The 23093-nt window shown below is 46.8% G+C and overlaps 1 long non-coding RNA gene across 2 annotated transcripts; it reads right to left on the bottom strand.

Moving 5' to 3' along the window:
* Positions 1–428: 428 nt before the first annotated feature.
* LOC116755396 lies at positions 429–10994 on the bottom strand. Of its 2 annotated transcripts, none has more exons than XR_004350356.1 (5): positions 8195–10994; positions 4146–5489; positions 3542–3674; positions 2379–3112; positions 429–1679 (listed from the first exon to the last, which is right to left on the bottom strand). It is a non-coding gene; the product is annotated as an uncharacterized LOC116755396 (long non-coding RNA). The 2 variants fall into 2 exon arrangements; XR_004350355.1 differs by having other exon boundaries at positions 4146–4345; positions 8195–10981.
* Positions 10995–23093: the final 12099 nt, after the last annotated feature.

The following is a 23093-nucleotide window of genomic DNA, read 5'->3' as shown; positions in this document are numbered from 1 at the left end:
CTCTCCCTCCCCTCTCCCTCCATCTCTCTCTCTGCCTTATCTCTGCCTCTCTGGGAGGGAGTGAGGGAGAGGGAGAGATGGAGGGAGGAGAGTTGTAGTCAGAGGGAGAGGGAGGAGAAGGAGGGAGGGAGAGGGAGAGAGGGAGGGAGAGACATCTTTCGCTCCCTCCATCACTCTCTCCCTCTCCACCCTCTCTCTCCCTCCCTCTCCATCTCTCTCTCCCTCTCCCTCCACCTCCTTCCCTCTCCAGAGAGGGAAGGAGGTGGAGGGAGAGGGAGAGGGAAAGAGGTAGAGCCAGAGCATGTGGAACAGGGAAACAGGGACAGGGAGAGAGGAAGGGAGAGAGGGAGAAGGGGAGAGGGAGAGGGAAAGGGGAAGAGGGAGAGGGGGAGGGAAAGAGGGAGAGAGAGAGAGAGGGACAAGGAAAGAGGGACAGGGAGAGAGGGAGGGAGAGAGGCAGAGGGAGAGATAGAGGGAGAGATGGAGGGAGAGGGAGAGTGAGAGGCAGCGAGGTAGAGGGAGAGAGGGAGAAAGGGAGAGAGAGAGGGAGAGCGGTAGAAGTGCTGAGGAGGGGGGCTCCCTCCCCCTCCCACTCCCACTCCCATCCTCTCCCTACTGCTTTCTCTTTTTTCTGCTTCAACAAACACCAGGCGCCTTTTAGATCAGCCCTGAAGTCAACGTTGATGCTTGGACAGCCTGACCTCCCCGCTGACTTGCAGCCCAGGACCACCGCTGGGAGATGAAGTCTGTGGGGCCCTGGGCGCAGGCTGCACAGGCACCTCCTCTGATGCCCAATCTCTCCTCGTTTACGAGGCAGCCGACACTCCTCTCCCTGACTCCCCAAGATTTGGGGCCTTTTTAGTATGCGTCAATAATGCCATGAGCAACTATTTAACTCTTCCACGAGGCCCCATCTCCCAAAATGCAGTGGTTTTCAGCCTTGGCTGCACTAGAGAACCCCCAGGGAAGGGAGAGACGTCTCTCCCTCCCTCTCTCTTTCTCTCCCTCTGTACTTCTGTCTACCTCTCTCCCTCTCCCTCTCCCTCTCCCTCTGGGGTGATGCCCGATGAGCTCAGAATCGCAGATGGCCCCCCCATCCCCTCTCTGTGGCTTGCATGGGGGATGCACCTTCTCACTGTGGCCCGGGCATGGCCTTGACATTCAGACATCGGGTCCTGCATGGACACTTGTGTTTGTTCCACAGCGCACGTGGCTGCAGTCTGTGCTTCTGTAGATGGGGGCTGTGCGTGAGCCCTTCATCTTCCCCGCAGACACCACTGGTGCTCGCTCGGCCTCGCGGGTGATGCGGGGGGCCCGGGGGACAGTCTTGTGTCCCCACCTTCTTGGGCTACAGACAGGCCACGCTGGTCCTGTGGTGACTGGGGGCTCCCAGGAGAACCCCACTGCAGACCGGAGAGGTGGCCCCCGAGAAGGTGGCGTACGCCTGGGGCCGGGCCTCATCCGTGAGCCACGGGCCACCTGCAGCAACAGGTGTCTCACCGTCCAGGGGCTGGGTGTTCGGGCGCCGTGGGGTTGAGCTACTGTCTGCACGGCAGCCGTGTTTGTCTCGTTGAGCCCGGGGAGGCCCCTTGGTGGCTCCTGGAGAGCCTGGCCGCATTTCTTCCTGCCCTTGGCCTTAGAGCCCATCACGTTCATGCCGTTTCTGCTTCCAAAAGGACCTGTGTTAAGAAAGACCACGTGTTAGGACAGCACCAAAGTGTCTAGAAATCCGGGCCAGGAGGAGGAGGGAGGGGGATTGGCTGTGCCCGCCAGTGGCCTGGGAGCCCTGCTCGCCTGCAGAGACCTGGCCCGGGGCCCGTGGGGAGGGCGTGGCCCTCGGTCCCCAGCGCCTTCCGTCTCTGGGTTCCAGGAGAACTGCGTGATCCTCAGGGAGCTGGTGAGGCTGCAGGCCCTGAAGTCCCGCCTGCTGGGGTTCCGCACGCATGCCGACTCCGTGCTGGAGATGAACACGGACAAGACCAGCCAGGTGGTGGCCACTGTCCTAGGTAACACCGCCTCCCCCTGAGTCCCAGTGGGGACGGGGTCAGGCGGACCTTGACCGGACATGGTGCTGCCTGAGACCCCACTGTGTCAGCCCTTGGGGGTCCCCTTCGCAGACCCTTCATTCTGCCTCGAGGGGCGCGGGGTCGGGGGTGGCTGGGGGGCCGCCCCAGGGAGCCGAGCCTCTCCCCTCCGCCCGCAGGTGAGCTGGCCCAGAAGCTGAAGCCCCTCGGGGAGCAGGAGCGGCCGTGATCCTGGAGCTAAAGCAGGCCGAGTGCCAGAGGCGGGGCCTGCACTTTGACGGCCCCATCAACGCCTGGGACCTGCGCTACTACATGAACCAGGGGGAGGAGACGCGCTACCACGTGGACCAGTACCTGCTCAATGAGTCTTTCCCCATGCAGGCGGTCACACGCGGGCTGCTGGGCATCTCCCAGGAGCTGCTGGGGCTGACCTGCGACCTGGAGGAGGGCACCAGCATGTGTCACGAAGAAGACGTGAGGCTCTAAACGGTCTGGGACGCGGCCTCGGGCAAGGTCATCCATCGGCAAGTTCTACCTGACCTCTATCCTCGGTGCGTGCGTGGGGGAACCTGTCGGCCGTGGGCCGGGGCTCCTCTGTGGAAGCGGGGCCCCATCCACGTCCCTCCGCAGGGTGGGGAAGTCCGGGCACGCGGCCTGCTCCGGCCTGCAGCCGGGCTGCCTACAGCACGATGGGAGCTGCCAGATCGCCATCGCGGCCGTGGTGGCCAACTTCACCAAGCCTACGCCCAACCTGCCCTCACTGCTGTGGCATGATGAGCTGGAGACCAACTTCCACGACGTCGGGCACGCGATGCACCAGCTCCGCTCCCAGGCGCAGGGCTGCAGGGAGGGGGCGGGGAGGGCCCGGGCATGCGTGGTCCTCAGGCAGGCCCTCGCCACGGGATTCTTTCACTGACATCACCCTGCACGTGGTGACGCCCTCGGTGTCAGCTTCCATCATCAAACCCCAGGCACTGGGCGCGTAAATAACGGAAATGGATGTCCTCGAGGCTCTAGAGGCTGGACCACCCGGATCAAGGAGTCAGGGCTGGTTCCCTGCATGTTAAATACACGTACTCAAGAGCTGCCTTTAAAAAAAGACAAAAGAAAAGAAAGGAACGTTGCCTGCAAGTCTGCCGACAGCCGGTGATGAGAACCAGAGGGAAGGCTCTGGGGCCGGGGGCGCAGTGCCCTGTGAACTCGGGGGCTGCTGCCAGTCTCCGTGGAGGCTCAGCGAGTCCCAGTGACTTCCCCACGTGGGGGGCGCCAGCTGAGCGTCTAGGCCCAGGACCCACTGCTCGTTCAGTCTTCCTGTGGTCAGCCCTTCATCCTGAGAGCGATGCTCTCACAGGCTGCACCGGGGCGTGTGGGGACAGTTTACTGAGCTCTACAGACGTCACTACTGCTTCGGACCATTTCCATCAGCCCGAAAATGTCCCTCACGCCCTTAGCTATCACTCCGTCCCCTCGCCAGCCCCTGACAACCAGGAACCCACTCGCTGACTCTGTGGATCTACCTGCTCTGGACGTTTCTCCTCAGTGGGGTCACGCCCTGTGTGTCCTTCTGTGTATGACTTCTCTCGCTGAGCATCGTGTTCTCAGGGTGTATCGACGTGGCAGCGAGCGTCAGGGCTTCGCCGCATTGCGTGGCTGAGGGACGTAAAGAAGACGAGAGAAAAGAAAAGAACGTTGCATGCAAGTCTGGTGACAGCCGGTGATGAGAACCAGAGGGAAGGCTCTGGGGCCGGGGGCGCCGTGCCCTGTGAGGCCCTGGCGCTGCTGCCAGTCTTGGTGGGGCACGGGCAGCACCGTCCCTCAGGAGCTGCTGGACAAGCTCATCAAGTCCCGGGAGGCCAACCCAGATGCGGCCGGACCGAGGGAAGGGAAGGGGGCTTCCGGTCTGCCCGGCTGGAAAGCGCGGCCTGGACACGGTGCCAGCTCCCCGTCTCCTTCCTCCCGCCCCCCAGGCCTCTTCAACCTGTGCCAGATCGTCCTGGCCAAGGTGGTTCAGGCCCTGCACACGCAGACGCCCGCGGACCCGGCCCAGGAGAATGCCCGCCTCTGCCGGGAGATCCTGGGGTTCCCAGCCATGCCAGGTAGCCAAGCGCGCGCCGGGCTCACCTTAGCGGTCGGTTGGCGGCTACTGCCCAGGTCAAGAGGATCGTCTGGTGGTGGTTGAATGGGGACCGACTGACGGGCTCCGGCCGAGGCCCGCTGCCCTCTGGCCTCTTCCTGCCACGGTTCCTTGGCTGGTCCCTCCAGCTGTGGCCCACGGAGTCCGAGGGTGGAGTGGGAGGCTCTGCACAGGCTTTCTAGAGAGCCTGGAAGAGGCAGGAGAGGGCTTCATACCCCGGACAGAAGGCATCGACGAGGTCTGCCCATGCGTGTCGGTGCGGACACGCGGTCCACTCCCTCGTGAGCGCTTTAACCAGCGATCTCCCCGTGGTGGAGGGAGAGCCCTGACTCATCTCTCGCAGCCTCGGCAGCTGACCTCGTAAGAGGCTTAGGAGTGAACCCTCGTGAGCTTCAGCAGAAAGTCGGCAAAGATTTATTTGTGTCCCTCCACTGAACTGCCAGCAAGGTCCCCGTTTTCTACAAGTGTTGGGCCAATACTCTCTCTAGTGGCAGGGGACTCAGACAAGGCTGCTTTGAGGCCCCCACCCCCGCTCTGGGGCAGGGGCACTGAGCGGCCAGGGGGCCGGGCAGGAACCCCTCCGCCTGTGTCCCAGTGACCCACCTGCCTGCGACCTTCGGCCGCCTGGCAGGAAGCTACGACGCCCAGTCCTATGGCCAGTCATTCCTGCAAGAAACACTGGAACCAGTTTCTGCCAACCCACCGAAAAAAACGACTTCAAAGGCAACATGGTGTCACAGGAAGGGCTTGTTTCTGTGTCTGTTTGTTTTTAGTTCATTAGGCCTCACTTAAAATTCTGATTCCACGATGCACTTGCTTTGGGATCTTGAACAACACTCATAACCTCTGCAAGTTTCAGTATAGTAAGTTTATGTGATTACCTTCATCTGTAATATCCCTGTGTTGCAATCTTAATTAATTCAGATTAATTCATCTTACTCTTAATCTCAAGTTCAGATCAAATGACTAGTTCCTCTGTGACTTCTCCTCCGAACTGATTCAAAAGCCGCCTCTCCCATCCTCATTTGGCTTCTCTTCTCTTCTGGAATCTCATAAGAACTTCTATGACCTCTTTGGTTTTTTGTTGTTGCTGTTGTCTGTTTGTTTGTTTGTTAATTGAAATATAGTTGATTTACAATGTCGTGTCCGTTTCAGGTGTACGGCACAGTGATTCCGTTTTCAGATTCTTTTCCCTTATAAGTTACTACAGAATATTGAGTACAGTTCCCTGTGCCATAGAGGAGATCCTTGTTGTATCAATTCTATGCCTTCTTTGAATGACCGTAGCACTTGTTGTCTGTATCATTTTTATGTCTGTTGTGGCTTTGTGACTGAAAATGAAAATTTTCTATTTGTTCATGTCCTGGCCCTTCCTTAAAAATGTGTTCATTTACCTATTTCATATTTATTGACTACATCTTAGACACCGTGTTAGCTGCTTGTTCTAGATGTTAGTAAAACATAGACCTTCCTGCTCAAAGGGTCACAGTATTTGTGGGAAAACAAAAAAAAGAACAACTTACGTCTCAAATAGCTTTGTACTTCCCAAAGAGAGCACACCTCGTAGGTACAATAAATATATGTATTATACATAAATGTATAAATAGTTAATGGCATTAAAAACTTGAGATAACTGCTTTTCTATTCTGAGGAAATGAGGATTATATTTCACCAGGAGCTCAATACCACTCTGAGAATGAGGGCTTAACCCCCGACCTGGCTCACTGCATCGCTTTCTTATATGAAAATAGACAAGTCTGTACACGCCCTCTACAAAAAGGCTTATCTGGCATGAATTTCAGATAGCGAGAAGAAAAATTCAAGAGGTTCAGAGAAGCATCCAGAAGCTCAGATGATTGTCTGGCACTGATACAACTGGCTTGACAGGAAAATAGAGCTGTAAATCTCACAAAATTCGATGATCTTCTAAGAATTTCAAAACCGCCTGCTATTCATTAGAAATCCTAGAAGAACCGCTTCTTTTAAAGCATACTGATAATATGCTTTACAGCTTAATATTCAGAAGCCTATGTTTTGGCTAAGTGAGCTTCAGGAATGAAGGAAACTTGTGGTTCAGTTCCATCTACTCTGGAACCTCTGGTCAAAACACCTACTTCTGTGCTCAGCCATCTTATCATCTGAAAAATGGAGGCAACTCTAAGAAAACAGTTACAGAGATGTTGCACAGTTTCCTGTGTCACTGTCTTCATTTGTTTCAGAAAACCAATAACGTCTAAGCTACTACTGCAAAGAGCGCAGCGTTACTTGGGGTCATCTAGTGCAGCTCTGTCAAAGTAAAGAAAAGGAAAGGGGCCTAGAATAACTATAATTTTCCCAAGAGGACACTATTATTTTATGGTAAATCTGAGTCAAGAACCCTGATCTCTTTGATGCCATTCCACTGTTCTTTCGTTGGGTTCTCAACAACCCAGAGAAAGAGAGAGAAATAAAACTCCTATGTGCTGTGTCACTGGTACAGGACGTGGCAAGATTGGAATTGGAGAACTACATATTAACAGGTTATTTGGGAAATTCTTCAAACTAATTAAGATATATACCAGGTACATGGAAAACAGTATGTTTTCCCAAGATGATTCTGTGGAATGAACAGAACTGGTAACTGAAGGTGCCTGTGTGCTGCAGTTCCAAACAGGATGGGTGAATGCTTGTTTTCTGGCACCTTTAAGACTCCACCCCAATATACACATTAAAATAAAATTAACATTTCAACTGGGTCATATTTAATTCTGCATGCTCTTGTAAGTCAGCAAAATATTCCATATATCATTTAAGTTGTCACTCACTTTCTTTTCCTTTCTTTTCTTTTCTTTTCTTTTTTTGCGGTACACGGGCCTCTCACTGCTGTGGCCTCTCCCGTCGCGGAGCGCAGGCTCAGCGGCCATGGCTCACGGGCCTAGCCGCTCCGCGGCATGTGGGATCTTCCCGGACCGGAGCATGAACCCGTGTCCCCTGCATCGCCAGGCGGACTCTCAACCACTGAGCCACCAGGGAAGCCCGTCACTCACTTTTTAACTTGAGTTTTAATTTCTAAAAGTCTTTCCAAACACAAAACAGAGGTGGGAAAATGGTATATGGGAAGCTGCAGAGATGAAATAAGCTTACTTCATTCGGCATAAAGATGAATACCCAAACAACTTCTGCATAGCTGCAAGTGTCCAAATCTACTATCTTCGTTTTGTAGTCAAGGCTTCCGGAAAAATATGCTAACGGACTCCTAATTACCCAAATGCCCCACATCCGTTTCAGTAAGCATCATTATATATTATGGAAAGTTTTCTCAGTCACATGGAAAGACATCCTGGCCGAGCATCCCCCTTCCCATCACACAGAGATGATGGCTCTCAAGCTACCTTGAAGGCGTTGGAGCCCACTTTATCCATTACTAATATTAATGGAGGACAAAACTTCATTCTGTTTGTTTGCTCTGTGTTTGTTAAATCACTTCTTCCCTTCATTAAAATGGATGACACATAATTGAGTCTGTAGTGTGTGTATCACTGGAAGCTGAACACATTTTTGTTGGTTTTATTAATGTCATAGGTTTCTAGGGAGGGTCTACTAAATAACTACGTCTAGTTTCACAGTTACAAATAAATTAGGATGTAATTTTGAATAAATTAAGCTCATCATAAAGGAAGGATACTGATAGTTGCTACTACCCCTTCCTTGAGGGGCTCTTGTAAAGCACTAAATAAAGTAACAGAGGTTTATATGCATGCATATATTTTCAATGATATTTGAACACACTTGAAAAGAACTCTACAGAATGCATTATAAAACCTCGATGCTGTGTGTCCCTAGTTCCCAGCTCTCTCGTTAAAACTATTTAAATGAACAAAATGTTATCTATTAGGATAGCTGTCAGAGTACTCCAAATACTACTTCTTGCAGTACCCTGTCCCAACCATTTGCCTTCCTCTTCCCATTAGTCCTTAATTCAGAAACCCCAGAGATCTGTTCACTAATTTATGAACATATTTCTTCATTCAGCCAAGAAAATTGATGGCTCCCTTACCAAATTTCAGGCACCCTTCTTCAGTATGTTTTCTAGGCATGTTCAGGAAACACAGCAGTGATTAACACAGATGAATATAGCCTCTCTCGAGCTGAGGGGAGAGACAAAAGTAAAGAAGCAAATATAAAATCGTAAGTGTAAGTACGTAAATAAAAATTGAATAAATGGGTAGAATAACTAGTATATCAGGTAAGTGCTGGAGAAAAACAGCAAGCAGGGAAGGGGGATGGAGATTGTTAGCTGGTAGGAGGGGGCTGCGATCTGAAACTAAGTGATCACTGAGGGCTTTCTGGGGAAGATAAAATTTAAGAGGGAACCTAAGGTTGTGAGAGGGAGCAAGGTGCATATCTGGGAAGTGAATAGTACAAGCAGAGGGAACAGTCAGATGGAAAGGCAATGAGGCAAGAGTGGGCTTGGAGTATCCAAGGAGCAGAAAGGATGTCAGTGTGTGGAAAACAGAGGGAGCAAAGTGGAGAGGAGAAGGAAACAGTCAGAGAGGAAACAGAGGCCCAGATTTCTAGGGCTGTGGAGGCACTTTGAGGACTTTGCTTTTCCTGTGAAGAAGCCATTGAAGAGACTGGAGTGACATGATCTGACTTATGTTTTAACAGGACCTCTCTGGATGCCATGTTGATCAGAGACTGCAGGAGAATAAGGACAAGCCCCAGAAGACCAATAGTTGAGTCAAATGTCAAGAAACATTTATGCCTTCACCCTTCAACTTCACAAATGATGCCGTTTCCATTGCGCTATTGAAAAATATAATCTGGCTTACAAAACAATAAACCAGAAGGCATTTTCTCACATAAGCAAGGTCACAAACAACTGTCAACTAAAGTTGAAATAGCAACAAATCAAATAATAACAAAAAACATTTTTTATAGATTTTAAAACCTTACAAAGCATTTTCTTGTCCATTATCTAAGTTAATCCTCAAATCAACGCCATGAGATAGTTACTATTTTCCCATTAGAAGTGACCGCATATTAAACCCTTAGTGATTGCTCAAGAAAAGCTGAAATCGTGTGTGTACATCTATCAATGCCAAGGTTGGGTTTTTTACCCATGGGAACATTGGATGCTAAAATCCACAGGGATTTTCAGCTCAAGACGGCAGACTAGGAAATATATTTACTTTCTGGTCCTCCTGAATAAAACTGTAGAAATACCAAAATCAATCAACCAATAAAAGCCAAGACATTGTGGAAGTCATCAACCACAGAAAGATTTCAACACATTTCGAGAAGGCAAACAATGAAATGGAGGGGCCATGAATAAAATAATGAAGAAAAGACTACCCTAAGTAGGGTCTGCACAAAGCCAGTCAGCTTTTGCTGAGCCCTGCTTATAGTAAAGGACAGAGGAAAGAAGAGGGGCTGAAAACAAGGAGACAAAAGTCATTTTAGGAAAAAACGTTCATTTAATGAGCTCCAGGGAACACTCAGCCTGCTGCCATACTCACTCATGTATTACAGTGGATTGTTGGTACGCAAGACAAGAAAACAGGGAACCAAAAAACAAAAATCAAGACACTGTTTCTTACTGAACTCTTCTCAAATGAGATCAAGAAATTATGGTTCAATGCCATAGCTGTAAATCATTTCTGCTCCTGGAGAGGTTAGAAAGGGCTTATAATAGTTACCCTTTTTTTTCAGACAGAATTTAGGTCTGAGCAAAAGCTTTTGTGTCCTCCAACCTCAAAGTTTATTGGGGATGGAAGTCCAAATTTGCTTCGACATACCATAAAAAGAATCTCATGAGCAGAGGGTCAAACTACTTTTGGAATATATGAATTATGCCCAGTGTGATTTTAAATAGATTTTAAACAAAAATATATAAATTTTTACTGATCTATATGATTCTGGGTTCTGAAACTTCTACATGTTACATGCCTGATATGTAACACACAATGTCAGTCCCAGGAGAGAGAAAACGCTCCAATGAAGCAAGCCAAAGAAACAAGATTCGAACAAGGTAAAGTGACGTGTAGACCAAGACCAGGATTTTTCAATTCTTTCCTGTCATGCTGTAGCTTCCAGCTCCTGAATAACAACACATGTTTCCCTTGTCCTAGACACACAAGAGTATGTCTCCTCTATGGGGCATAAGAAGCTCTAGAGTTACATATGTGTAGTAAAGAGTGGACCCAGCCGGCATACTCACAATGACCAAACTGTGTTGCTCGTACTTTATTTTAAACCAATACATCGCTCCATGCTGAAGTTGCAATAAACGATATATTTGCTTTCTAGACATGAATGAGATGCCTTACTGGATATACTCCAGGAAGGCCAGAGAAACTGGCTTCTAATCCATACAGAATAATTCACTGATGAATTCCTTTCAGGATAGCCCCTGATTTATCTAGAATATAAGCTTTACATACCTGGATCCTTCAAACTAGACCAAAGGGAAAAATCTAGGCTGCAAGCCTCAATTAGAAATGTGGGATGCTGCTATGCTGACAACTGGTGGTCCCTGACCTATCTTCTGAGATTAGAACCCAGTGTGGTGGATGACCAATTCACGCGTTGAACAAAAGAACACCTCCTACAGGGCAGTGTATGTGTTCATTACAGGTATGGCACTTAGGGCTAAGTATCATAAGGACTTCAAGAAACAAAAGAAAAAGTAACACACGAAGCATATATGATAAGGAGGCACCAGAGTCCACAGCACGAGCTCTGGAATCACACAGGCTTGCTTCGAATCCCGGCTAAGCCACTACCATCTGTATACCCTGAAGAACAGTTGAAGGTTTAAATGTTCTTTTAACAAATTCGAAAAACAAGTGAAGAAAGAACCTACCTGCCAGGAAGGGACATCGTGGGGTGCAGCATCCAGTCGGGTCAGGGCTCTGCATCCCCTGCTCAGAAACCTTCACTGCCTGGCTCACGGTGATGCTGGCAGCTGAGCAGCCCTGGAGAAGGCGCTCCTGCTCCTGTCTCCAGGGCTCGCGGACGAGCTGGGGAGGTCCACGGAGGAGGCGGGCCACAGTCTGGCAAGCTCTGGGTGCCTCCTGCACTCAGCTCTGGGCAGGCTCTGGCCTCTGGGCCCCGTTGCGGGGAAGGGCTGGCTGATACATACCCAGGGCTGAGGGGTCTGCAGAGCCGGTGCCCAGGCAGGGTGAGCTCTGGAGGACAAGGCTTCCACAGTCCCCAACAGTCTCCGTCCGCATGGTGGCCCATCCGGTGCCAAACACCTGCCACCCACAGCGACAAGTCCCAGCCGCTAGAAAGTCCAGAAGGGCTCGGGCTCTTTGCCCTCGGGCCGGGTTTCTCCAGGGGCTGGGCCTGTGTGGGGCCCCCAGCCCACCCCCTGACCTGCCCGCCCTTGCTCTGTGACACGTACAATGCAATGTCAACACCCAGGCTGAGCCGGCCAGTGTTCAGTGCGTGCTAGACCTTGAGAAGAGGTAGCAGCTAGGGAGAAGCTCTCCCACTTTCGCTCGCTTTTCTCAGATCAGCCAGGCAGCCCATCTCACCCCAAAGCGATGGACACCACACCTCCTTCCCAGGCTATCGTTTTCCGTTCTGCCCCTGTTTTCCCTTTCCATTCTGCCCCTCTTTTCCCCAGCACCCCGTCTACGGCTTCGGGTGTCACTGGTGCTGCAGCAGGCAGCACCTCTGACCCCGAACCTATGGACACCACACCTCCTTCCAGGGCTTTCGTTTTCCATTCTGCCCCTGTTTTCCCTTTCCATTCTGCCCCTCTTTTCCCCAGCCCCCCGTCTACGGCTTCGGGTGTCATCGGTGCTGCAGCAGGCAGCACCTCTGACCCCGAACCTATGGACACCACACCTCCTTCCAGGGCTTTCGTTTTCCGTTCTGCCCCTGTTTTCCCTTTCCATTCTGCCCCTCTTTTCCCCAGCACCCCATCTATGGCTTCGGGTGTCATCGGTGCTGCAGCAGGCAGCACCTCTGACCCCGAACCTATGGACACCACACCTCCTCCCTAGGCTATCTTTTTCTGTTCTTCCCCTGTTTTCCCTTTCCATTCTGCCCCTGTTTTCCCCAGCCGCCCCCCCCCCCGCCCCATTTACGGCTTAGGCCGGCATCAGTGCTTCAGCAGGCAGCAGCTCTGACAGCAAACCTATGGACACACCTCCAGGGCTGTCATTTTCCAGTCTGCCCCGTCTCCAAGTAGAACCACTACCTATTTCACACGGCTGTTCCTAGTTCTGGGAACACACCACGCACTGGTAGCAATGCCTCAGCCCATGCCTCGACTCATTTACCTGCAACGCTGGCCAACAGATAGACCAACACTTCAAAGTTATGACAGAAAGTTGAGTAAGTTATATGCTTGGAATTGCATTTATTATTATTAACAAGCACAACTGTAGTGCTTAGACTGTAACAAGTAATATTCTAAGTGCTTAGCAAATATTAACTCACTTAATCCTCATAATGGCCACCCTATAGGTAGGTAATGTTCATAATATTCACCTTTTTTGGGGGAAACTGAGGCCCAGAGGGGTTGAATAGCTTGTCTAATGCCACACAGTAAGTAGCGGGCAGAAACCCAGGATGAAAACCAGACCGTCTAGACTTTCATCACTTTGCTGTGTCACCTTAATAGATGTTGTGGTTAGGGAAGGGACTAAACTGACAAGACTCTGAACCTGAGAAGGGAGAAATTAGAGAGTGACTGATCCTAGAAACTAGAGAGGATTTCAGCTCAGAAATTTCTGGTGATGAGACCCGGAAGAACAAGAACATGGTTGGAATATTAACTTGGGGTAGTATCTGAATCCATTGAGAAATGGTTTTGTTTTGTTTTGTTTTCTTAACTTAGAAAGGCCAGCTGGATGAAGATTAATGGGAAAAAAAAGTAGAAAGGAAAAGAGGAAGGTGCCTGAAGTGAGACATAACCTCTTCCCTGTAAGTACTAGGGGTGGGCGTCCTGTGGGAAAGGATGGAGCTCTCTCTACAGGTTTGTCACCAGGATGAACAAGGAGAAACATGGCAACCATTGTACTGGTTTGGATGATTCCTCAAAAACCAAGGCTGTAGTTTCCAAGAACTACCCACAGTAGCTAGCATACCTACCGTGTGTCAGACATGCCACCAAGTGTGTTTCCAGTCACACGTTTTAATTGGAGAAATAGTTCCTATGAGGTACGCATTAGTTCCCTATGGCTGCTGTAACAAATGACTACCAATGAGCTCGCGTAAAACAAGACACACTCATTCTCTTATGGTTCTGGAAGACAGAGGTCCAAAACCAGTTTCCCTGGGCTGGAACCAGGAGTTGACAAGGCCGTCCATCCACCTTCTAGAGGCTCTAAGGGAGAATCTGTTTCCTTGACAGCATTCTTTGACTTCTGGCCACATCAATCCAACCCCAACTTCATCATCACATTCTCTTTGGAGTAAACACTCCCTCTGCCTCTCTCTTACGAGAACACCAGTGGTTACATCTGGGTCCATCCAGGTAGTCCAGAAGAATCTCCCCATCTCAAAACCCTTACTTTCATCCCATTGGCAAAGTCCCTTCTGCCATTTAAGGTGACATTCATAGGTTCTGGGGATTAGAAGGTGGACATTTGGGGGCAATGGTACTATTCAGTCTACTACAAGGTAGATACTATTATCTTTCTCAGATGTAGGAAATGAAGTTTAGGGAAGTAATTTGTCTCAGGTCTACAATGTCCAGAGTAGAGATTTAAATTCTGCCGGTGAGACTTTAGGACACACTCTAAACAACTTTAACCTGTGTCCTTACTTACTGCATAATCCTTGGTTAAGAGTCACACTTAGGTATCAAGACCCAACTGAATATAACACAAGTACTGTCTCCTCTTTCACTATGTTTGCCTGGTGTATTTATGAATCTTGCCCAGAGCAGAAGAGTTCAGAAAATTGTTATACACGTTTACTAGGAGAAAGCATTTACTGTTTGATGTGCACGGAGTAATGGAAGGCTATTTAAAATAAAATAAAGTAAAATATGCCACCAAATCGTCAAGTGCCACAACAGAGGTAACCCCGTGGGAGTCTTGAGGAGACTAAAATTATCTCCAATTGTGCAGGTGAGAAAAGTGTCACTAAAGGCAGTTGTAGTTCAGCCAAGCCCTACGGCACAGAAGTAGGAATCTGGATATGTACGAATGGGAAAAAAGACATTTTAGGCATGGGAAACAGTTTAATGCTGAATGGATGAGAAATATGCATTAGACCTTTCTAAATCAACTGGCTTATTAACTCAGTAAATCAGATTTGGTCAGTCAAACTAGCTTTAGCTGATTACTTATCCAGGGCATAGCTGTTGAGAGTAATTTTTGTCATAGAACAGTAAATAAAATTGTTGAACTATAGCTTTAGGCTTGCTAAGTGAAATAGATTGCTCTAGCTGATGTTCAAGGGACTGACTTGGTACTATTCACGAAATTGGGGGTTAACAACTGCTTAAGACAACATAAGAGAATTGATCTTAAATAGTACTTGAAGTAGTTACTGTGTAAAGTATCTGTTCAGTAGCTCATGGTAAATGGATGTTTAGAATCCCCATTGGACAACCAACTGCTTTTTTGCAAATGGTAATGTGAATTGCTGTTGCATAAACTATAGTAATGACCGCCTATCTAATTTGTTGTCCAAACCAGAAATCTTCTAACAATACTGGTCTCCTAATAAAAGTAAGCATGAAGCTAACACACACTGGGTGTCTCCCGTGTGCCTGTGCATGCATCTATAGCTCACTGAACCCCCATAACAGCCCCCAAGAGAGGGACTCTGAGTGTCCCCATGCTGCTGGTGGAGAAACAGGCACAGGAAGGTTCAATAGTCTATCTGCCTAAGATAACACAGAGGGCGGGAGAGCCTGTTTTTAAACCATCTGCCTCCAATTCCAGGCGCCAGGAGCCAGATTCAGCCTACAGGCCTCTTCTGCTCATCTGGAGGTGAAACCGTGTGTAAGGATTAGTCAAATCCTGTCTTCACTCCTCAAGGTAGCTTGAACACTTGCACGTCCTCCAAATAGCATGTAGCATAAGCAATAAGATGTTTGCCCCGGGTATTGTCCAGGAACTTGGAATCAGCTGTGTCTAGTTAGGCTGAGCTGGTTAAGACTGGAGAGGACCACCGATCATCCACCTGGGCCAGTGCCTTTTGACCTCCTGCCATCAGAGGGCCGAAAACTACAGCCTGAGAATGTGCTGAGCCCCGCAGCCTAGTTACGCCAGCTCAGAACAATGATGAGCACAGCTTTTTCCAATCACCTTTCCTCATGCTCCCCATGCCTCATACTGCCCTGCTTCTTTATTCTTTATCCCATAGATACCCCAAGCCCCTTGCCTTTGGGGAGGCGGATTTGAGACCTATTGTCACGTCACTTCCTCGCTTGGCTGCCTTGTGAATAAACCTCCTCTTTCCTGCAAACCTCAGCATGTCAGTGTTTTGGCTTGCTGCGCCTCAGACAAAATGGTAGGGAGCAGTGGTAAAGGTCCCTTGCCTGTGAGGGAAGCTGGTTACTAGTAGTCACGTTGCGGATGTTTTCTCCTCCCGGGGGGGCAGACGTCCTGCTCTTCCAGAAAGAAGGGAGAAAGGCAGGAGCTGGACCCTTGCTCTCAGGGTCACCGCCACCTAGGAGCTCGTTAGAATCACAGAATCCAGGCCCCACCCAGAACTACTGAATTACAGCCTGCATTTAACAAGATCCACAAGAGAGGCATACCCATATTAAAGTTGGAGAGGCACCAAGCTGGAGTCCACGTAGCAGAGAAGCAGACAGGATTCTAGACCACGCAGAGTGTTAAAGGCCAACAGTTTGTTTTCTATTCTCAAAACAATGTTTTTGAGCCATGTTTATGAGCAATGTCCCAACTTGCTTTTAAGGTTTCTTGTGTGAAGAATGGATTGGAAGGAAACAAGATATATGGACACTAGTTAGGACCTCACTGCAACAGACAGGCAAGTTCAGTATTAGGATGCTGAGGAAGAGTTGACAGATTCAGAAGAAATTCAGGAGATAAACTGAAGCGGGCTTAATGGGGTATGAGATGGAGGAAAGGAAGGTCTCAGGGAATTAAAGGGTTTACACTACATGTATGAGCAAAGCCTCAAAATTAATCATTCGAACGTACAGAGGTAGAGCTCTCAAAGGACACTGGTTAGGAAGCAACAGTACGCCCTTTATAATTCCAAGAGACAACACAGATCAACTGTCTCGATGGAAACTTCGGCGGTACCGGTGCGTTTTTTCACTCAAACTTAGTTTCAGTGACTATTACTCACATTTTGTGTGCCTAAACAACACAGCTTGAGGAACTGAAGGGGATTCCATCCTGGTAATTAAGGAGGGTCCCCAACACTGACAGTCCCATCTTAAAAAGCAGTCCCGCTGCATTTTACCCAAGGAGCAATGGCCAGAGCCTCCCTTTTAAAACGATGGGGAGAAATCAGAACATCACACACTGTCCCTTTCAGCTACTGTGAACTGAGCCGCGAGACGACCAGTACCCCCTAGCACAGCGCGGACGGGCCAGCGCACGGGGGCCACTGTGACAGGCGACAGCACAAGAGACGGAAGCCCAGGCCCAGGGGCTCTGAGCTCCACCGGCAACGCCCAGGGGCCAAGGCGTATTACCTTTCCGGGATGTGCTTTCCGCCCTTCCTCGTGGCCGACAACGAACTGGCTCATGTCACCCCCAAGATACCGCCCACCCAACGCCAGGAGTGCCAAAGTCGCCAACCCGGCATCCCCGGTGCCAGCTCAAGGCCACGAACCACAGGCGCCTAGGCACAAGCCCACGCAGCTCGCGGACCTCCTTCTACCGCGCATGCGCCACCGCGTGGCGTGTCGAGATGACTGTCATCACGCAGGCGGATTCACGCGCTTGACTGGTAAAGAGGATTCTGATGCCTGCATTTTCCCTCCTTAGCCGGAGGCTGGTAGCACACGTCCATTAGTTCGTGTGTGTACCCTTCAGAATTCCAATCATACGGGACATGGAAAGTTGTCCGACTCTCCCAGTTTCTTGTGTGGTTCTTTCAGATATTTCCCAAGTGCTTACATTCACACTTGTATCTTGTATGTAAGTATCTGTACGTAACAGGTATCCTGTAGTTTACAGAAGAGCGGCACACTATACACATACTACATACATAGTCTACCATGTGTCTTGGAGAGTGACGCTGTTATCTTTCTAAAATATAAACTTGGCTGGATTGCTCTGTTGCTTGAACATCTTTTTTTTTTTTTTTCTTTTCTTTTTATCCAAGTTTTATTTATTTATTTTTTTAAACATCCTTATTGGGGTATAATTGCTTTACAATGGTGTGTTAGTTTCTGCTTTATAACAAAGTGAATCAGCTATACATATACATATGTTCCCATATGTCTTCCCTCTTGCGTCTCCCTCCCTCCCTCCCACTCTCCCCATCCCACCCTTCGAGGCTGTCACAAAGCACCGAGCTAATATCCCTGTGCCTTGTGGCTGCTTCCCCCCAGCTATCTACCTTACTACGTTTGTTAGTGTGTATATGTCCGTGACTCTCTCTCGCCCTGTCAAAACTCACCCTTCCCCCTCCCCATATCCTCAAGTCCGTTCTCCAGTAGGTCTGCGTCTTTATTCCTATATTACCCCTAGGTTCTTCATGACATTTTTTTTCCTTAAATTCCATATATATGTGTTAGCATACGGTATTTGTCTTTTTCTTTCTGACTTACTTCACTCTGTATGACAGACTCTAGGTCTATCCATTTCATTACAAATAGCTCAATTTCATTTCTTTTTAAGGCTGAGTAATATTCCATTGTGTATATGTGCCACATCTTCTTTATCCATTCATCCGATGATGGGCGCTTAGGTTGTTTCCATCTCCAGGCTATTGTAAATAGAGCTGCAATGAACATTTTGGTACATGACTCTTTTTGAATTTTGGTTTTCTCAGGGTATATGCCAAGTAGTGGGATTGCTGGGTCATATGGTAATTCTATTTGTAGTTTTTTAAGGAACCTCCATAATGTTCTCCACAGTGGCTGAACCAATTCACATTCCCACCAGCAGTGCAAGAGTGTCCCCTTTTCTCCACACCCTCTCCAGCATTTATTGTTTCTAGATTTTTTGATGATGGCCATTCTGACTGGTGTGAGATGATATCTCATTGTAGTTTTGATTTGCATTTCTCTAATGCTTAATGATGTTGAGCATTCTTTCATGTGTTTGTTGGCATTCTGTATATCTTCTCTGGAGAAATGTCTATTTAGGTCTTCTGCCCATTTTTGGATGGGGTTGTTTGTTTTTTTGTTATTGAGCTGCATGAGCTGCTTGTAAATTTTGGAGATTAATCCTTTGTCAGTTGCTTCATTTGCAAATGTTTTCTCCCATTCAGAGGGTTGTCTTTTGGTCTTGATTATGGTTTCCTTTGCTGTGCAAAAGCTTTGAAGTTTCATTAGGTCCCATTTGTTTATTTTTGTTTTTATTTCCATTACTCTAGGAGGTGGGTCAGAAAGGATCTTGCTGTGATTTATGTCATAGAATGTTCTTCCTATGTTTTCCTCTAAGAGTTTGATAGTTTCTGGCCTTACATTTAGGTCTTTAATCCATTTTGAGCTTATTTTTGTGTATGGTGTTAGGGAGTGATCTAATCTCATACTTTTACATGTACCTGTCCAGTTTTCCCAGCACCATTTATTGAAGAGGCTGTCCTTTCTCCACTGTACATTCCTGCCTCCTTTATCAAAGATAAGGTGTCCATATGTGCGTGGGTTTATCTCTGGGCTTTCTATCCTGTTCCACTGATCTATCTTTCTGTTTTTGTGCCAGTACCATACTGTCTTGATTACTGTTGCTTTGTAATATAGTCTGAAGTCAGGGAGCCTTATTCCTCCAGCTCCTTTTTTCGTTCTCAAGATTGCTTTGGCTATTCGGGGTCTTTTGTGTTTCAATACAAATTGCGAAATTTTTTGTTCTAGTTCTGTGAAAAATGCCAGTGGTAGTTTGATAGGGATTGCATTGAATCTGTAGATTGCTTTGGGTAGTAGAGTCATTTTCACAATGTTGATTCTTCCCATCCAAGAACATGGTATATCTCTCCATCTATTTGTATCATCTTTAATTTCTTTCATCAGTGTCTTATAATTTTCTGCATACAAGTCTTTCGTATCCTTAGGTAGGTTTATTCCTAGATATTTTATTCTTTTTGTTGCAATGGTAAATGGGAGTGTTTTCTTGATTTCACTTTCAGATATTTCATCATTAGTATATAGGAATGCCAGAGACTTCTGTGCATTAATTTTGTATCCTGCTACTTTACCAAATTCATTGATTAGCTCTAGTAGTTTTCTGGTAGCATCTTTAGGATTCTCTATGTATAGTATCATGTCATCTGCAAACAGTGACAGCTTTACTTCTTCTTTTCCGATTTGGATTCCTTTTATTTCCTTTTCTTCTCTGATTGCTGTGGCTAAAACTTCCAAAACTATGTTGAATAAGAGTGGTGAGAGTGGGCAACCTTGTCTTGTTCCTGATCTTAGTGGAAATGCTTTCAGTTTTTCACCATTGAGGATGATATTTGCTGTGGGCTTGTCATATATGGCCTTTATTATGTTTAGGAAAGTTCCCTCTATGCCTACTTTCTGGAGGGTTTTTATCATAAATGGGTGTTGAATTTTGTCGAAAGCTTTCTCTGCATCTATTGAGATGATCATATGGTTTTTCTCCTTCAATTTGTTAATATGGTTTATCACATTGATAGATTTGCGTATATTGAAGAATCCTTGCATTCCTGGAATAAACCCCACTTGATCATGGTGTATGATCCTTTTAATGTGCTGTTGGATTCTGTTTGCTAGTATTTTGTTGAGGATTTTTGCATCTATGTTCATCAGTGATATTGGCCTGTAGTTTTCTTTCTTTGTGACACCTTGTCTGGTTTTGGTATCAAGGTGACGGTGGCTTCGTAGAAAGAATTTGGGAGTGTTCCTCCCTCTGCTATATTTTGGAAGAGTTTGAGAAGGATAGGTGTTAGCTCTTCTCTAAACGTTTGATAGAATTCACCTGTGAAGCCATCTGGTCCTGGGCTTTTGTTTGTTGGAAGGTTTTTAATCACAGTTTCAATTTCAGTGCTTGTGATTGGTCTGTTCATATTTTCTATTTCTTCCTGATTCAGTCTTGGCAGGTTGTGCATTTCTAAGAATTTGTCCATTTCTTCCAGATTGTCCATTTTATTGGCATAGAGTTGCTTGTAGTAATCTCTCATGATTTATTTTATTTCTGCAGTGTCAGTTGTTACTTCTCCTTTTTCGTTTCTAATTCTATTGATTTGAGTCTTCTCCCTTTTTTTCTTGATGAGTCTGGCTGATGGTTTATCTATTTTGTTTATCTTCTCAAAGAACCAGCTTTTAGTTTTATTGATCTTTGCTATCGTTTCCTTCATTTCTTTTTCATTTATTTCTGATCTGATTTTTATGATTTCTTTCCTTCTGCTAGCTTTGGGGTTTTTTTTGTTCTTCTTTCTCTAATTGCTTGAGGTGCAAGGTTAGGTTGTTTATTCGAGATGTTTCCTGCTTCTTAAGGTGGGCTTGTATTGCTATAAACTTCCCCCTTAGAACTGCTTTTGCTGCATCCCATAGGTTTTGGGTCGTTGTGTCTCCATTGTCATTTGTTTCTAGGTATTTTTTTATTTCCTCTTTGATTTCTTCAGTGATCACTTCATTATTAAGTAGTGTATTGTTTAGCCTCCATGTGTTTGTATTTTTTACAGATCTTTTCCTGTAATTGATATCTAGTCTCATGGCGTTGTGGTCAGAAAAGATACTTGATATAATTTCAGTTTTCTTAAATTTACCAAGGCTTGATTTGTGACCCAAGATATGATCTATCCTGGAGAATGTTCCATGAGCACTTGAGAAAAATGTGTATTCTGTTGTTTTTGGATGGAGTGTCCTATAAATATCAATTAAGTCCATCTTGTTTAATGTATCATTTAAAGCTTGTGTTTCCTTATTTATTTTCATTTTGGATGATCTGTCCATGGGTGAAAGTGGGGTGTTAAAGTCCCCTACTATGAATGTGTTACTGTTGATCTCCCCTTTTATGGTTGTTAGTATTTGCCTTATGTATTGAGGTGCTCCTATGTTGGGTGCATAAATATTTACAATTGTTATATCTTTTTTTGGATCGATCCCTTGATCATTATGTAGTGTCCTTCTTTGTCCCTTTTAATAGTCCTTATTTTAAAGTCTATTTTGTCTGATATGAGAATTGCTACTCCAGCTTTCTTTTGGTTTCCATTTGCATGGAATATCTTTTTCCATCCCCTTACTTTCAGTCTGTATGTGTCTCTAGGTCTGAAGTGGGTCTCTTGTAGACAGCATATATAAGGGTCTTGTTTTTGTATCCCTTCAGCCAATCTGTGTCTTTTGGTGGGAGCATTTAGTCCATTTACATTTAAGGTAATTATCGATATGTATGTTCCTATTCCCATTTTCTATATTGTTTTGGGTTCGCTACTATAGGTCGTTTCCTTCTCTTGTGTTTCTTGTCTAGAGAAGTTCCTTTAGCATTTGTTGTAAAGCTGGTTTGGTGGTGCTGAACTCTCTCAGCTTTTGCTTGTCTGTAAAGGTTTTAATTTCTCCATCAAATGTGAATGAGATCCTTGCTGGGTAGAGTAGTCTTGGTTGCAGGCTTTTCTCCTTCATCACTTTCAGTATGTCCTGCCACTCCCTTCTGGCTTGTAGGGTTTCTGCTGAGAGATCAGCTGTTAACCTTATGGGGATTCCCTTGTGTGTTATTTGTTGTGTTTCCCTTGCTGCTTTTAATATGCTTTCTTTGTATTTAATTTTTGACAGTTTGATTAATATGTGTCTTGGCGTGTTTCTCCTTGTATTTATCCTGTATGGGACTCTCTGTGCTTCCTGGACTTGATTAACTATTTCCTTTCCCATATTAGGGAAGTTTTCAACTATAATCTCTTCAAATACTTTCTCAGTCCCTTTCTTTCTTTCTTCTTCTTCTGGAACCCCTATAATTCGAATGTTGGTGCGTTTCATGTTGTCCCAGAGGTCTCTGAGACTGTCCTCAGTTCTTTTCATTCTTTTTTCTTTATTCTGCTCTGCAGTAGTTATTTCCACTACTTTATCTTCCAGGTCACTTATCCATTCTTCTGCCTCAGTTATTCTGCTATTGATCCTATCTAGAGTGCTTTTAATTTCATTTATTGCGTTGTTCATCGTTGCTTGTTTCATCTTTAGTTCTTGTAGGTCCTTGTTAACTGTTTCTTGCATTTTGTCCATTCTGCTTCCAAGATTTCGGATCATCCTTACTATCATTATTCTGAATTCTTTTTCAGGTAGATTGCCTATTTCCTCTTCATTTGTTAGGTCTGGTGGGTTTTTATCTTGCTCCTTCATCTGCTGTGTGTTTTTCTGTCTTCTCATTTTGCTTATCTTACTGTGTTTGGGGTCTCCTTTTTGCAGGCTGCACTTTCGTAGTTCCCGTTGTTTTTGATGTCTGTCTCCAGTGGCTAAGGTTGTTTCAGTGGGTTGTGTAGGCTTCCTGGTGGAGGGGACTAGTGCCTGTGTTGTGCTGGATGAGGCTGGATCTTGTCTCTCTAGTGGGCAGGTTCAAGTCTGGTGGTGTGTTTTGGGGTGTCTGTGGCCTTATTATGATTTTAGGCAGCCTCTCTGCTAATGGGTGGGGTTGTGTTCCTGTTTTGCTAGTTGTTTGGCATAGGTTGTCCAGCACTGTGGCTTGCTGGTCGTTGAGTGAAGCTGGGTGCTGGTGTTAAGATGGAGGTCTCTGGGAGATTTCCACCGTTTAATATTATGAGGAGCTGGGAGGTCTCTTGTTGACCAGTGTCCTGAAGTTGGCTCTCCTACCTCAGAGGCAGAGCCCTGACTCCTGGCTGGAGCACCAAGAGCCTTTCATCCACACAGCTCAGAATAAAAGGGA

The sequence above is a fragment of the Phocoena sinus genome, chromosome 6 (genome assembly GCF_008692025.1).
Source record: "Phocoena sinus isolate mPhoSin1 chromosome 6, mPhoSin1.pri, whole genome shotgun sequence".
NCBI lineage: Eukaryota > Metazoa > Chordata > Mammalia > Artiodactyla > Phocoenidae > Phocoena > Phocoena sinus.
Note: the sequence above shows the minus strand (reverse complement) of the source record. Positions and strands in the feature narration are given on the sequence as shown.